Source organism: Notolepis coatsorum, assembly GCF_963971535.1.
Source record: "Notolepis coatsorum genome assembly, chromosome: 15".
Classification (NCBI taxonomy): domain Eukaryota; kingdom Metazoa; phylum Chordata; class Actinopteri; order Aulopiformes; family Paralepididae; genus Notolepis; species Notolepis coatsorum.
In genome coordinates, this window is record NC_140179.1 from 17,504,033 (window position 1) to 17,521,507 (window position 17,475).

Consider the following 17,475-nt stretch of genomic DNA (forward strand, 5'->3'; position numbering starts at 1 on the left):
TCTGTCACCCTGGCAACAGAGCAGGGAGCGAGGGAGAGGGGAACTACAGACATGGTGTGTGTGTGTGTGTGTGTGTGTGTGTGTGTGTGTGTGTGTGTGTGTGTGTGCATGTGTGTGTGTGTATGCATGTGTGCATGTGTGTGTGTGTGTGTGTGTGTGTGTGTGTGCACATAACACAACAGTAGGAGGAAATGGAAGAGTGCAAGTAAAGACCAAATGGGAATGTCTAGAAAGAGACTAGAGCTAAAGAATGATAGCAGATTAGTGTGTGTGTGTGTGCACATGTGTGTGTGTGTGTGTGTGTATGTTTGGCAGCAGATGATGCAAGAGCAGAAAAGGGCGAGAGAGGAACAAGAGAACGAGCCAAAAACATAGTAATGGGGGTCACCGTCAGACTCTCTCCACGGCAATTGAAATATCCACCTCCGGTTGCCACGGCGACGGGAACGAGGAATCAAACAGCCCCATTGTAAACATTCGCTGCATGGGGACTCGTCTGTTTCCAAACTCCAGGAGCGTAAAGTACTGCTGAGCATCTGGACTTCTATAAGTACTGAGTGTCTTCTATAAGTACTGAGTGTCTTCTATAAGTACTGAGTGACTTCTATAAGTACTGAGTGTCTTCTATAAGTACTGAGTGTCTTCTATAAGTACTGAGTGACTTCTATAAGTACTGAGTGACTTCTATAAGTACTGAGTGTTTTCTATAAGTACTGAGTGTCTTCTATAAGTACTGAGTGACTTCTATAAGTACTGAGTGACTTCTATAAGTACTGAGTGACTTCTATAAGTACTGAGTGTCTTCTATAAGTACTGCTGAGTGACTTCTATAAGTACTGAGTGTCTTCTATAAGTACTGAGTGACTTCTATAAGTACTGAGTGACTTCTATAAGTACTGAGTGACTTCTATAAGTACTGAGTGACTTCTATAAGTACTGCTGAGTGACTTCTATAAGTACTGAGTGTCTTCTATAAGTACTGCTGAGTGACTTCTATAAGTACTGAGTGTCTTCTATAAGTACTGAGTGACTTATATAAGTACTGAGTGACTTCTATAAGTACTGAGTGACTTCTATAAGTACTGAGTGACTTCTATAAGTACTGAGTGACTTCTATAAGTACTGAGTGACTTCTATAAGTACTGCTGAGTGACTTCTATAAGTACTGAGTGTCTTCTATAAGTACTGAGTGTCTTCTATAAGTACTGAGTGACTTCTATAAGTACTGCTGAGTGACTTCTATAAGTACTGAGTGACTTCTATAAGTACTGAGTGACTTCTATAAGTACTGAGTGACTTCTATAAGTACTGAGTGACTTCTATAAGTACTGCATATATCACATTTAATCACGTGTTACATTGTATATGACTGTTGCACTTTACTGTAACCTTTGCACTCTGGTTGGATGCCACTTGTTCTCGTTATGCTGTGATGACAATACATTTTAATTTAATCTAAATTACACCTTGCTGTAAGGAGGTTACTTCAATCTTTATGAAGGAGGACAGATCAATCAGCCTCTGTTTAATAAATAATCTCAATAAATAAACCAGTTCTATGAACCTGAACTTCGCATCTTCTCGGACCATGGAAGCTCAGACCTTTGAAACCATAAACTATTGGCGACTGTATAAACTATTTATACTGGCTTGAGTGTGTGCATCAACTGATAGTGAATTAATTAATTAGTTACCAGTGTGACAACCACATACCTCCTACAGGTTAGTTAAGGGATATACATGTGTGTGTGTGTGTGTGTGTGTGTGTGTGTGTGTGTGTGTGTGTGTGTGTGTGTGTGTGTGTGTGTGTGTGTGTGTGTGTGTGTGTGTGTGTGTGTGTGTGTGTGTGTGTGTGTGTTAGGGAATCCGTTGTGTCAAATATAGTGTGGTGGAGAAAGAGGGTAGAGCAATTGTCTCGGGATCACCTCAGGGGTGTCTGGGGGGGTCGCTGTTCTGACTAGTTGCCTTCCCACCCCACTGATTTGATTATCCTCTCTACATAGTGGTAAGTGGCTTTAAATATGGCTTCCATTGTTAAATATGTTATATCCTTCAATGGAGTTATTGGATCAGTGTACAAAGGAACACTTGGTAAAGATTTCTGAGCACTTTAAGATTGAGGTGACTGATAAACGTTTGAAAGAAGATATGAAAGTATTTTTGAGAGATGCATTGGTGGAAATGGGGATTTTGTTTGTTGATGTCATTTCACCTACAGTGACCCCTGACGTTTTGACCTTTGAACAGCAAAAGGAGTTGTTAGTTCTTAAAATGGAACATGAGGAAAGAGGTATGGAACATGAGGAAAAAATGGAAAGAATTAAAGTCCAATCACTGTTGGAGATGGAAAACATTAAGTTGAAGCAAATAATTGAGGGAAGAATGTCCTCCGGGGTCACTGGTCAGGAAGAAAATAACTAATGTGGGATCTAACCGGCAACTGCTTCCCCAGTTCACAGAAAAGGATCCAGACCTGTTTTATTCTTTGTTTGAGCGGGTGGCAAATGCCCAAAAGTGGTCTGATGAGGAGTGCACTTTGTTGTTGCAGTGTGTCCTCACAGGAAATGCACAAGAGGCCTATGTTTCTTTGACTGTAGCAGACAGTAAAGTATGAGACAATTAAGACTACAGTGTTGCATGCATGATATGAGTTGGTCCCTGAAGCATATCTGCAACGTTTCAGGAATTGGGAAAAGAAGGAGCACCAGACTCATGTTGAATTTGTCCGTTGATCTGGTTGTTCAGTTTAATCGATGGTGTTCTGCGTCAGAGGTTAGAACTTTTCAAGAACAGTCAGATTTAGTAATACTGGAGCAAATAAAAAACTGCGTGCCAGATAGTATTGCTACTTACATAAACAAACGAAAAGTTAAAACTCTGCAAGAAGCAGCAATGTTGGCTGATGAATAGTCTAATTCCTAAAGGTACATTTGCCGAAGCAAGTGGTAATGTGCAGCATAATAGGTTTTCTGCACAGACGTTTTGGGTCAAAGGTGGAATCTGCTTATTCCAGGCCTGAACATAATTCTTGGAAGAAAAATGATTATAGTATGAGTTGTAATTACTGCCAGCGCAAAGGACACTGGACAAGTGAATGTCCTGCGCTTAAAGATAAAGCAAGGTTTTTTGGCAGGGCGCAAGTGCTGCTTTGGCTACCCATGTTTCCTCACTCCAGTTAGCGTTCCAAACTAACTCTGTGTGAGTCCGAAAACAAAGGGGATTATGCAGCATTTATTTCAGAGGGTTATGCGTCCATATCTGGAAAGGAGAAAGTGGCAGTTAAAATATTGAGAGATACTGGCGCGCTGCATACGTTTGTCTACGACTGTTCTTCCATTCACCTCTGATAGACACGGGAGATGTAATTTTGATGCAGGGTATGGGTATGAATATTATTCCAGTACCGGTGTATAGAATGGAGATAGTCTGTGGGTTGAGAGGTGATGGTAGGAGTGCGCAGAGAGTTGGTGTCTCCTGTGGGGGACATGGAAAATGCAGCTCAAGGTTATTTTGTGAAAAATTATGTCCTGTTGCAAAAATGGTGTGCACAGGGAGACAACTTTGTGGGTAACCCGATTGTGCAGATTGTGGTGCCTATTAAGTTCAGAGAAACTGTCATGAAAGCGGCACATAATGATGTAGCTGGTCACATGGGTGTTCAGAAAACATACACTTGGATCCTTAATCACTTCTTTTGGCCACAAATGAAAAAGGAATCATCTGCTTTCATTAAAACTTGCCACACCTGTCAGCTGACGGGTAAGCCCAATCAGTCATTAAGTTTGGCACCACTGTGTCCTATTCCAGCTTTGGATCAGCCATTTTAGTATTTAGTTATGTAGGTCCGCTGCCGCCCTCAAAGTCTGGTAGCTAATATTGTGGATAAACGGGGCTACCGTGGACAGGGTGAGCAGCTTTAAGTACCTGGGGGTCCACATCTCAGAGGACCTGACATGGACAACACACATAGACTCAGTCGTAAAGAAGGCGAAGCAGCGCCTCTACCACCTGAGACAGTTAAGGAAGTTCAGAGTATCACTACCACCCCTGCAGGTCTTATATAACAAGAGGTGCAAATCCAGAGCCTGCAGAATAATGAAAGACCCTCACCACCCCAACAACAGCCTGTTCAAGCTGCCAAGTCAAGTCAAGAGTTTTATTTGTCACAGCATACAAGTATACAATGAAATGCGGGGGGTCTTGCCCGCAACAATTGTGCATAATACAATAATAATAATATAATAAGAATCCAATAGAACGACATTGTGCAATAATACAAGTAATCAAAGTAGGGCATATCGGTATATGTACATGAGTTTTTTACAGAGCATGGTAGGACATGCTAGGTCCTGTGATAGTGCAATACACTGTTAGCTACAGATGAGGCACTGGGTCTTTACAGATGAATCTTTTCAGAATCAGGTCCCTTCTGCCACTCCTATGTCACTTCGATGTCACTTTAGAACTAGCACTAGGTGTAAATTTTCTGCAGTAAACAAAGCGAGGGTACTTAACTTAAGTGCTTAAGTTCATTTTCTGCAGTAAACAAAGCGAGGGTACTTAACTTAAGTGCTTCCCCAGGGAGGGGGTCAGGGGCTACTGCCCTCAGACCCCCAAGATAATTTTTATATGGGCAGTCTGACTTGGGCTACTGTACCATATATTAGTGTTGCAATGCATGATAAATAAACAGTGAAAAAAGCTAAGAAATTGGATGGGGCTGAGACATTTGGGACGAATAAAAATGTAACGTTAGCTCTCAGAACGATAGCAGTTCGCCCGCAGCATCCTAGTGCTAGTAACGTTAGCTCTCAGAACGGTAGCAGTTCGCCTGCAGCATCCTAGTGCTAGTAACGTTAGCTCTCAGAACGGTAGCAGTTAGCCCGCAGCATCCTAGTGCTAGTAACGTTAGCTCTCAGAACGGTAGCAGTTAGCCTGCAGCATCCTAGTACTGCTAACGTTAGCTCTCAGAACGGTAGCAGTTCGCCCGCAGCATCCTAGTGCTAGTAACGTTAGCTCTCAGAATGGTAGCAGTTCGCCCGCAGCATCCTAGTACTGCTAACGTTAGCTCTCAGAACGGTAGCAGTTAGCCCGCAGCATCCTAGTACTAGTAACGTTAGCTCTCAGAACGGTAGCAGTTCGCCCGCAGCATCCTAGTGCTAGTAACGTTAGCTCTCAGAACGGTAGCAGTTCGCCCGCAGCATCCTAGTGCTAGTAACGTTAGCTCTCAGAACGGTAGCAGTTAGCCCGCAGCATCCTAGTGCTAGTAACGTTAGCTCTCAGAACGGTAGCAGTTAACCTGCAGCATCCTAGTACTGCTAACGTTAGCTCTCAGAACGGTAGCAGTTCGCCCGCAGCATCCTAGTGCTAGTAACGTTAGCTCTCAGAACGGTAGCAGTTCGCCCGCAGCATCCTAGTACTGCTAACGTTAGCTCTCAGAACGGTAGCAGTTAGCCCGCAGCATCCTAGTGCTAGTAACGTTAGCTCTCAGAATGGTAGCAGTTAGCCCACAGCATCCTAGTACTGCTAACGTTAGCTCTCAGAACGGTAGCAGTTCGCCCGCAGCATCCTAGTGCTAGTAACGTTAGCTCTCAGAACGGTATTTGTTAGCCCGCAGCATCCTAGTACTGCTAACGTTAGCTCTCAGAACGGTAGCCACTAGCCAGTTAGCCCGCAGCACCAGCAACGGTAAGCGTGTCTTATTTAATTTCCACCACTGAAGCGGGTTTCCCCCTATCGATTGCGTCCTCCTGTGTGTAGACAACCAGCTCTGCGTGTGCTCGCTCCACTACAGTGAGGACTGGTCTCGCCCTCTGCTGGCGCGTGCTGTGTGTGCACTACAACCAAAACTCTGTTTCAGTGTAATAGAAACTGAAACGCATCTGTGATTTTGACGGTATTGATTTTCAATACCGTCGGGATTTCTAAATACCCTGGTATACCGTAATACCGTCACACCGCTCAAGCCTTACGGAAGAACCGGAAGTTAGGAACCGGTTCCTATTAGAACCGGTTTTCGGTGCCCAACCCTAATAGTAAATAGATGGATATAGCAAGATAGCATAAGGACACATAGTATAACTGTAGATTGTATAGTATAGTATTGTATCGTAGTGTACATAAGACCCAGTGCCTCATCCGTAGCTAACATTGTATTGCACTATCACAGGACCTTAGCATGTCTTTACCATGCTTTTTGTAAATGTATGTACATTATACATATTATGTCTTATTCTTATTACTTGTATTATTGCACCAATGTCTTATTTTATTACTTGTATTATTGCACAATCGCTACGGGCATGATCACCCGCATTTCACTGTATGCTTGTATGCCGTGACAAATAAAACTCTTGACTTGACTTGAATAGCAAAGTGTCTTTCAAATACCACCTGAGAATGCACTACTTAATTATGTGAGAAAAATATATATTTTTTTTATCTACTTTTTCTCCCATTTTCTATTTTTCTCCCATCCCAATTTCATATCGTCCAATTCTACCCTCCCCTATCTCGAACGCTGTTAGGCCATGCCTCCCACAAGCCGGCTGCAATGTGGACTAAGCCCCCCCTCCGGTACTCGAGGAAGCAGAAGTCGCATCTTTTCACCTGCACAGCGCGATCTCTCAGCGTCGGGGGTCTGCGTTTGGAGGGCACACCGCCCCCGTCGCTTCCTGATTCTGCTGCGCAGGCGCACCAATCGACCTGTAGGAGTCACTGTCCACAACGTCCGATCCCCACCCATCAGCTTCCCACCCCCTAATACTGCCAATTGTATTAGTATGAACGACCAGCCAAGCTGATAGCAATGCGGAGAGCTGGGCTCGAACCCAGCGTCTCCTGCATTGGTGGTGAGCGCCTTGCCCACTGCACCACCTAGCCGCCTAGTGAGCAAAATATTCTGATGTTTATAATGATGTCTACAATGTTTTACTGTTTTTAGATTATCATTGTTAACTCTTTCAGTGCCCACCACAACATAACACGTGAATTCTGAATTAATATTTCATCAACCGAGTCTCTCGTTGGTAAACCAGCCCCATCAGGAGCTCAGATGTGAAAAAAGCGCCCCCTATCGTCTCCCAGATGGTAATGCACCCTTTTGGAATGGACTCAATGAAAATGGATGAGAAAAGAAAAATCCGGAATCCACATTTTACTTTTCAGGCATGTAACCCGAGCCGATTGCAGTCATTCTGGTCCCTCAGAACAGTGTGGAATATGTGTTTCGAGCACCCAGCGTTGGATCAATAAAAGCGATCGATTTTTGGAATGGCGATCAGGAATTGGAATGATCTTTTTGGAGAACATCTGATCTAAGGTAAGGAATCTATTTTACAAGTCTTGGGATAATCAGAGTTGTATTCGCTGAGCTCTCAGCGTTCGCCCTATGTGTGTGTGTGTGTGTGGGCGATGGCTTTGAGGAAATCAGAGAATCGATTTTTCAGATCGCCTATATAGCGTGCATACATACACATACAGGGAGCGAAATTAACTTTTTGACTCACCGGCCAGTGGCGGGTAGATGGGAAGAGTCTACCCGCCAAGCATATTTCTTACCTGCCAAATTTTTTTTGATTAAAAAAAAATATATATATATATTTTATATAAAAAAATTTTTTTAAATAAAATATATATTATATAATCATACTTGTAGTTGTATTATCTGCGAGACATCGCCACCACGCAATAAGTCAAAATGCTTGCTATCTGCAAACAGCTCCACTGTCTGTGTGTATACTTGAGTAGCCTCCAGCTCCAGCAAGGATTCTCCGGCCCTGCAGCTAGACCCTATATTCAGCTAGACCCTACATTCAGCATGCAAGGATTCTCCGGCGATGCAGCTGGACCCTATTTTTTAACGTTACGGTTATTTTGTCAAATCACATTCAACATGCCCTCAGCTAGAATACGCATTCAATCAATGTTATAAGACATTGATATCAGGAGCTATCTGTAGCTACTGCTAGCCCGGTAGATAACGTTAAGACAATTTAGTTTACTGGGACAGATCGATCTAAGTGAGCTAGCTAACGCGAGCTAGCTAACGAGGGAACGGAGCGAGGTATTATGCAGCTCATGGAGGTCCGATCTAGACTAGAGCAGACTGCTACCATTCTGAGAGCTTAACGTTAGCACTAGAGCTGCGGGCGAGCTGCTACCATTCTGAGAGCTTAACGTTAGCACTAGAGCTGCGGGCGAGCTGCTACCATTCTGAGAGCTTAACGTTAGCACTAGATGCTACCATTCTGAGAGCTTAACGTTAGCAGTGGCACTAGAGCTGCGGGCCGCTCTGTGTTGATACGAGCAGAAGCCAATAGTATCGCCCGGCTGGGCGGATATGACTCGTTGCCACGTTTTTTTTTCAAAATAAGAATATCATACGAACCGAATGCTGCTAACTGCCGGAGCCATCGATATTATGACTCTAGCTGCGCTTGGGCCGGAAATGAGACCCGCACAGATTTTCAAAATAAGAGTATCGGTATGAACTACACGTCCACACGCCACACGGCGGGCAGGGCTCTCAGTGGCAAGCGCCAAAGGTAAAAACTGAGCGCCCCTGGCGGGCGGCGGGCTTTAATTTCGCCCCCTGTACACATATACTATCGATAATCTAGCGTTTATTTGAAAACGATTCATAAATAGGCAGAAAAATTACAACGTTTTGTGTATTCTAGAATATTCCAGTACAGGGCGTTTATTATGGAATCTTTTTATTTTCCTTGAAAACTAGGGCTTTTCAAAATGCTATAAAACGAAAATGAACCGCTAAAAAAACAATCCGCTTCGACAATGTTGACTGGAAAATGAGTCATTGATAAGCGACGGGCAGATTAGACACATAGCCATAATTTAAACATAGATTAGGTGTTATTAACGCTAACATTGAAGTGGATGCTGGGCATTCAAGCACTTAATCGTGCGCCCCCTGCTGGCACTGAAAGTGTTAATTAAGTGAATTGTGATTGTCATATGTATCTCATGTATTGTTATGTTTTGTGTTTTTGTTGTCTTTCTGTGTGGACCCCAGGAAGACTATCTCGCCACTTAGGTGGCAGCTAATGGGGATCATTTTAAACGATAAACTATATGCTGTATTATTGCAATGTGTTACAGAGTAACATAATATTATATACTGTATTATTGTAACATGTTACAGAGTAACATAAAGTTATATGTATTATTGTAACGTGTTACAGAGTGTTCATGTAGTTTAGACAGTTAATTACTTTATGTAGTTTAGACAGTTAATTGCAAACATTTCCCTAGAAATCTACTATTTCCCTGATTAAACTCTTAAGCCCTAGCCATATTTTCTAGTAAATGAAGTAATGAAGTAAATTAATTGCTCCACTTCTACTAGGTTTGAGTAAATTGTAATGAACCAAAGAAGAATATACATTTTCTTTGACGGTGAATAACACCATGCTAAAATTTACCAGACATGAGAAATTGCCACAGAAATTGTACATTCTTGAGATCACGTGTACAAAAGATCTAAGCAAATTAATAAAGGGCAGATGATTAGACAGGTTTTGTAGATACAGTACTGAATTCTGCCATCTGGATACATGCAATTTGAAATATTATTATAGAATATAGAATATCAGGCCTATAAATGACCTTATTATGGCCAAGTCCCACATCTATGGATCGGGCCAAATCTCCCCTTTCTAATGGCAGAATTCAATCTAGATTTAGTATCACCAGGCGCCCCTGACAGTGCAGCAAAAACCGTGAATGAAATCTACTGTAACTATAATGTAGATTTCTCCGCCATTTATCATCAGATTGCAACGCCGTTTTTTGCTAGACGTTCACAGAAAGGTAGAGAAACTCCATAAGTTAAAAAACAAACAAGGTCCCTAAATCAAACACACCTTCAGTGACAAAGTCCCTAAATCAAACACACCTTCAGACTTGACAAAGTCCCTAAATCAAACACACCTTCAGACTTGACAGTCCCAAAATCAAACACACCTTCAGACTCGACAAAGTCCCTAAATCAAACACACCTTCAGACATGACAAAGTCCCTAAATCAAACACACCTTCAGACATGACAAAGTCCCTAAATCAAATACACCTTCAGACATAACAAAGTCCCTAAATCAAACACACCTTCAGACATGACAAAGTCCCTAAATCAAACACACCTTCAGACATGACAAAGTCCCTAAATCAAACACACCTTCAAACTCGACAAAGTCCCTAAATCAAACACACCTTCAGACTCGAAAAAGTCCCTAAATCAAACAGACCTTCAGACTCGAAAAAGTCCCTAAATCAAACACCCATTCAGACTCGACACAGTCCCTAAATCAAACACCCCTTCAGACTCGACAAAGTAAAAGTAGTGTTAATTTGACAACATTTTTTGTTAGTTTTGACAAGACTTGTTCTTGACTTCTTTTCACTGTGAAGTAGTTGTAGAAACAGGTTCTGAGAGGGAGGGGACACCAGACCAGTGTCTTTTATCTCCCATGATGCTCTAGAAACAGGTTCTGAGAGGGAGGGGACACCAGACCAGTGTCTTTTATCTCCCATGATGCTCTAGAAACAGGTTCTGAGAGGGAGGGGACACCAGACCAGTGTCTGTTATCTCCCATGATGCTCCAGAAACAGGTTCTGAGAGGGAGGGGACACCAGACCAGTGTCTGTTATCTCCCATGATGCTCCAGAAACAGGTTCTGAGAGGGAGGGGACACCAGACCAGTGTCTGTTATCTCCCATGATGCTCCAGAAACAGGTTCCGACAGGGAGGGGACACCAGACCAGTGTCTGTTATCTCCCATGATGCTCCAGAAACAGGTTCTGAGAGGGAGGGGACACCAGACCAGTGTCTGTTATCTCCCATGATGCTCCAGAAACAGGTTCTGAGAGGGAGGGGACACCAGACCAGTGTCTGTTATCTCCCATGATGCTCCAGAAACAGGTTCTGAGAGGGAGGGGACACCAGACCAGTGTCTGTTATCTCCCATGATGCTCCAGAAACAGGTTCTGAGAGGGAGGGGACACCAGACCAGTGTCTGTTATCTGTGACATCATGTCTTGAATACTTGAGAGACACGTCAGAGATGAAGACATTCCAGGCTGAGATAAGGCAACACTACATAATGGAAACCAAAGGTTCGACATGCGTCTCATTGATTCTCATCGTGATTCTCTTCATGAGTTCACGTTCAGGTTCATCTGGAAAGGTTGCAGTTGACAAAGTTCAGCGGATGAAAGAACAAGATATTTAATTTAGAGTCGAGACATCGCAGTAAACTGCTGATGGACTCTGGAAGGGAGAATATCTGTTGTTAGGAAGAGACAGAGGGCTTTAATGAACCACACTACTCAGACTGTTGTGTCACCATGGCTACAGAGAGGTGTATCAAACTGTTGTGTCACCATGGTTACAGAGAGGTGTATCACACTGTTGTGTCACCATGGCTACAGAGAGGTGTATCAAACTGTTGTGTCACCATGGCTACAGAGAGGTGTATCAGACTGTTGTGTCACCATGGTTACAGAGAGGTGTATCAAACTGTTGTGTCACCATGGTTACAGAGAGGTGTATCACACTGTTGTGTCACCATGGCTACAGAGAGGTGTATCACACTGTTGTGTCACCATGGCTACAGAGAGGTGTATCGAACACTGGAGCTCAGTAGCAGAGAAAGAGAGAGAGATACAAAAAGGGAGAGAGAGAGAGATACAGAAAGGGAGAGAGAGATACAGAAAGGGAGAGAGAGATACAGAAAGGGAGAGAGAGAGATATAGAAAGGGAGAGAGAGAGAGAGAGAGAGAGAGAGAGAGAAAGAGAGCGAGCGAGAGAGATAGATAGATACAGTGAGATACAGAGAGAGATACAGAGTGAGATACAGAGAAAGAGAGGCAGAGAGAGAGAGACAGAGAGGGGGGTCTTCCATCTGATTATTTTCTTTTTACATATCGCCCAGCCCTAAAAAAGTACAACTTTCTGTTAGATCTGAGGAAGACACGCATCATTGTCAAGGACACCTCTCATCCCTGTCTGCCCTCCTCCCCTCCGGGAGGCGCTACAGGAACCTCCGCTGCAGGTCAAGCAGACTCAGGAACAGCTTCTTTCCCTCAGCCGTCATCTCTCTGAACTCTATGCCATGTTGACAGCCCCCCCCCCCCCCCCCCCCTACCACATAAACTCTGACTCCATTGCCTACATCCTAGGCTCTGTTACCCGACTCTGAACTCTGTTGCCTATTTATACCTAGTTATACCTAACTACTGCTTCACTGACTGCCCATATACTCTGTATGATAGCATGTACAACAGTGCTGTATATACAGCATATTTACATTTATATTACTGCATGTATATATAGTATACCCATATTTATCTGAATATACCCGCATATAACCCCTCATATACTTGCTGTACACCTGCACGTAAATGGTAAATGGTAAATGGCTGCATTTTTATATAGCGCTTTTATCCAAAACGCTTTACAATTTGTTCCTCACATTTTACCCATTCGGTCACACATTCACACACCGACGGCGGAGGCAACCATGCAAGGTGCTAACCTGCTCATCGGGAGCAGTTAGGGGTTAAGTATCTTGCTCAAGGACACATCGACACGCTGCCCGGGAGGAGAGGGAATCGAACTGGGAACCTCCGGATTACCAGACGACTGCTCTACCTCCTGAGCCACTGGTCACAGGATCAGTGGACCAATTGCATGCTTTCGCAGAGGACAAGAAGCCTTCAGTCGACTCCTTCAGACATTAAGCACCCGCCACAGAAAAAATATACAATAATAATTGAAACTTTTTCTTTTCTTTTATTATTCTGGGGTCTATCGGCAGATTTCGGCCAATCAAAGTCGACTATACAAATCCTTAGTTGAGGTCAGCCCTACCACAAACTGATAAATCCACACAGAGCACAAACTCGTCCCTCCATGTCTTCCATGTCCGTGAAAGATTACTTGAGTCCACTGCAGGCACAACGTTTGTGGTGGTCTTAATCCTTCCATATCGCGGGAAACGTAATAGCTAGCGCGTATGCTAATATGCTAACAATCTCTTCCCTTCCGCGGAACTGTTGCTGCTCATGATACTTCGCCGGCTAGGTTCACTACCATGTCTGTCCTTATACAGATGAAGATACTGTCACCATGTTTTAGTCTGTCCTTATATACAGAGAAAGCTGTCACCATGTTTTAGTCTGTCCTTATATACAGATGAAGATACTGTCACCATGTTTTAGTCTGTCCTTATATACAGAGGAAGCTGTCACCATGTTTTAGTCTGTCCTTATATACAGATGAAGATACTGTCACCATGTTTTAGTCTGTCCTTACTCCTTATATACAGATGAAGCTGTCACCATGTTTTAGTCTGTCCTTATATACAGATGAAGATACTGTCACCATGTTTTAGTCTGTCCTTATATACAGAGGAAGCTGTCACCATGTTTTAGTCTGTCCTTATATACAGATGAAGATACTGTCACCATGTTTTAGTCTGTCCTTACTCCTTATATACAGATGAAGATACTGTCACCAAGTTTTAGTCTGTCCTTATATACAGATGAAGCTGTCACCATGTTTTAGTCTGTCCTTATATACAGATGAAGATACTGTCACCATGTTTTAGTCTGTCCTTATATACAGATGAAGCTGTCACCATGTCACCATTAGCTCAGAAAGAACTGTACGCACAGCGTCAAAAATCATCGGCTGTGATCTCCCCTCTGTGGCCTCCATTTATGCCACACAAATCAGGCGGAAAGGGGAGAAGGTGATCAGGGACCCTTCTCACCCTGCTTATGACCCCTTTAACCCCCTTCCCTCTGGCAGAAGACTCCAAAGTCTCAGGTGCAGGTCAGGACATCCCGTTTTAAAAACAGTACATATCCCGAGGCTGTCCGTCACCTGAACTCAAGTACAAATGTACAGGCACTTTGCACCACAAGGGCTAGCACCAGCCGACAGGCACTTTAACACTTTGAATGCCACTCACGGCTTTTCTCTGGTTATTACCTCCCGGGTTGAATGCCCATCACGAGAATATTCGTTTTATTCGCTTTTATTTTTTTTATTAGCGATCTGAAATCATATTGCATCAAGCGAGCCTACCGTTGGAGATCCAGTCACCCCAGGCTCTCATATGTGAAAAAAGCGCCCCCTATCGTCTCCCAGATGGTAAATCACCCTTTTGGATTGGACTCAATGAAAGTGAATGGGAGAAAGGATTTCTGACTCCACATTTTACTTCTCACTCACGCAGCCGGCATCGACCGGCATCACTCCGGAGCCTGAAGAGCAGCGGGGATTATGTGTTCTACTGTATACACGGTTGATCAATACAATGATCGATTTTTTCGAATGGTGATCAGGAATTGGAATAATCCATTTGGATACCATCTGATCTCAGGTAAGGAATCTATGTTATCAGTCTTGGGATAATCAGACTCGTTTTCACGGATATAAGCGTTTCCCCTATATGTGATATAGCTGTTTTGACTGTAAAAGCCATCAGGAAATAAGAGCAGCGATTATCAGCGAGCGGCACGAGCGTGCGCACACATATACTATCGATTATCTAGCGTTTATTTGAAAACGATTCATAAATAGGCCGACAAATGACAACGTTCTAGAATATTCCAGTAAAAGGCGATTATCATCGAATGAGTTGTTTTTTCCGCGAAAACTAGTGATTTTCAAAATGCTATCAAACGGAAATGAAGCGATAAAAAAACAATCTGCTTTGACAATGTTGACTGGAAAATGAGTCTTTGATAAGCAACGGGCAGATTAGACACATAGCCATAATTTAAAACATAGATTAGGCGATATTAACGTTAACATTGGAGTGGATTTGGGCATTCAAGGGGGTAAAAAGGAAAACACGGATTGGCTCTCAAAGTGTTAAGGCATTATGCACTTTAAACTGGAACACTGAGCTATTTATTTTAGGTACTGTAGCATTTTTTTCTTTTTAATTGTTTGTGTAAAACTTTTATTGTGGGGATTGTATTGCATGTATTCTTGTGTTTTTATATTGTATGTTTTTATAATGTATGTACTGTATGTGCACCAAGACAAATCCCAATCAACCATGTGTTGAAATGGCAATAAAGTTTTCTATTCTATATATAACACAACTCTGTACATACCTCTGATTAGCACTACATTCAGTACTAATTTGTACATTGTATGTTACTATTGCACTTTAATGCTACATTTGCACTCTGGTTGGATGCCAAACTTATTTTCATTGCTCTGTACTTGTGCTGCATGATGACAATACGTAATAATAATAATAATAATAATAATAATAATAATAATAATAATAATAATAATAATAATAATAATAATAATAATAATAATAATAATAACTTTATTTGTATAGCACTTTTGTAAGGTAAGGTAAGGTACATTTTATTTGTATAGCGCTTTTCCAGATTAAAATCACAAAGTGCTTTACAGGCAGTAAAAGGTTAATCAGAATAGAATAATCACACATGTTACATCACATACAAGATTGTAGAATACTTCAAAATAAATAAATTAAAATATAATCACATATACACACATGTTATACCACATACATGATCAATTAAAAGCCTGACTGTATAAGAAGGTTTTTAGACCTTGTTTAAAAGACTCCACACTAATAGCAGACCTGGTTTCATAAGGTAGCTGATTCCATAGCTTGGGTGCTACGACTGAAAAAGCCCGGTCACCCTTGGTTTTTAGTTTGGTCCATGGGACGACAAGCTCTCCTTGGTCGGAGGAGCGGAGAGTCCTATTTGGGCAGTAAGGGGTTATAAGCTCAGCAATGTAGCTTGGGGCTTCACCTTTTAAAGCCTTGTAGGTGGTGAGCGCAATTTTAAAATCAATCCTGTATTTTACAGGTAGCCAATGTAGTGTGGCTAATACAGGGGTAATGTGTTCTCTGCGTTTGGTTCTGGTTAACAATCTGGCGGCCGCATTCTGAATGATTTGAAGTTTAGCCAAAGCTGCTTTGTCAAGGCAAGTGAACAGAGAATTACAGTAGTCAATTCGTGAAGAAATAAAAACATGGATAACCTGTTCAAGACAGTGATATGGGATATTGGGGCGTAATTTTGCAATATTTCTTAGTTGGAAAAAACAAGACCGGGTTAGTGACTTTAGGTGGTCATTTTGTAATGTAATCTAATGACCTGGGCTGGAAGGAACTCATGTCACTGGCTGCAATAAGCCTCTGAATTCAAGCATACTGTCACTTGCACATCCAGCTCTCACTAAACACGTTCACAGTCTGTCAGACAGAGCCTCTTCCTCACACCCTGCTCCCTGGTGATGATGATGACGACGGCAGCCAATGCTACTATCATGGCTCTGAGGAATCGCATCTAAATTGGTGCTAGTATTCTATTGCACAACATTGTGTTGCTATTAGATAGGCGGCTACATATAACTGGTTCTGGCTGGATCTGCATGGCGCACGAAGACAAGACAGATCCGTGTCAACTTGGGGAGTACCGTTAGACTACTAATAATAATAAGAGGCGGTCCTTTCACAACTCTTATTACACTAGCGCTGCTCAACATCGCTCAGCTGCTATTCGGGAGGAGAGGGGAGGGGAGGGGGAATCATATCTATGCATCTGTATGGGCCGAATACTATCTATGCATCTGTATGGGCCGAATAATATCTATGCATCTGTATGGGCTGAATAATATCTATGCATCTGTATGGGCTGAATAATATCTATGCATCTGTATGGGCCGAATCATATCTATGCATCTGTATGGGCCGAATAATATCTATGCATCTGTATGGGCAGAATAATATCTATGCATCTGTATGGGCAATCGCAACTGCGCGCAGGGCATGGTTATTTATCGCGCAATTGCGCGATTCTTCGGCCCATACAGATGCACATATAGATAGTCGGTGAACAGAAAAAGTAACCCTACTCACTTCCGCCGAATATCCCAGAGACAGGACCCCGTGTCTGGATCACGGACAATGTAAACAAGGTGTCTTGGATCACGGGAGAATGTAAACAACAGCCAGAGGACGGCGAGGTGCGGGTTGCGCCACAACAAGGAGCTTCTGGCAGGGGATCGATCAGCGGCCTGGCGTCGCCTGGGAGGAGTGGGCGGGGCTTCTGTCCCAGCTGAGCTCGGCTCCTCCAATGGGATGAGCCGAAGCCACCGAGGGGAACCAGCGACGGACCAATCAGGTGTCTGATCGTTTCGAGTTCATCTTTGATTGATTGAAAACTTTATTACCAGATTGCAGAATGGGTACAATACAGTACAGCTCAATACACACAATTGTTAAGGGGATGCAGACCAGAGAAAGACTTTCGTCTTGTTTACATCAGGGTCCCCCCCATTTTCAATTCATAATGACATTTATCATGACATACATTTACATTTAGTCATTTAGCTGATGCTTTTATCCAAAGCGACTTAGTTACAAGTTCTGTACGACAAGACAGCAAG

General features: G+C 42.8%; 1 protein-coding gene across 1 annotated transcript in view; it reads right to left on the bottom strand.

Annotated features, from left to right (window-relative positions):
* Window positions 1-17,023, bottom strand: part of abat (4-aminobutyrate aminotransferase) — a 78,364-nt gene extending 61,341 nt beyond the window's left edge. The window contains 1 exon segment of the mRNA XM_084330296.1: window positions 16,946-17,023. The gene's annotated coding sequence lies outside the window, so the exon portion shown is untranslated.
* Window positions 17,024-17,475: the final 452 nt, after the last annotated feature.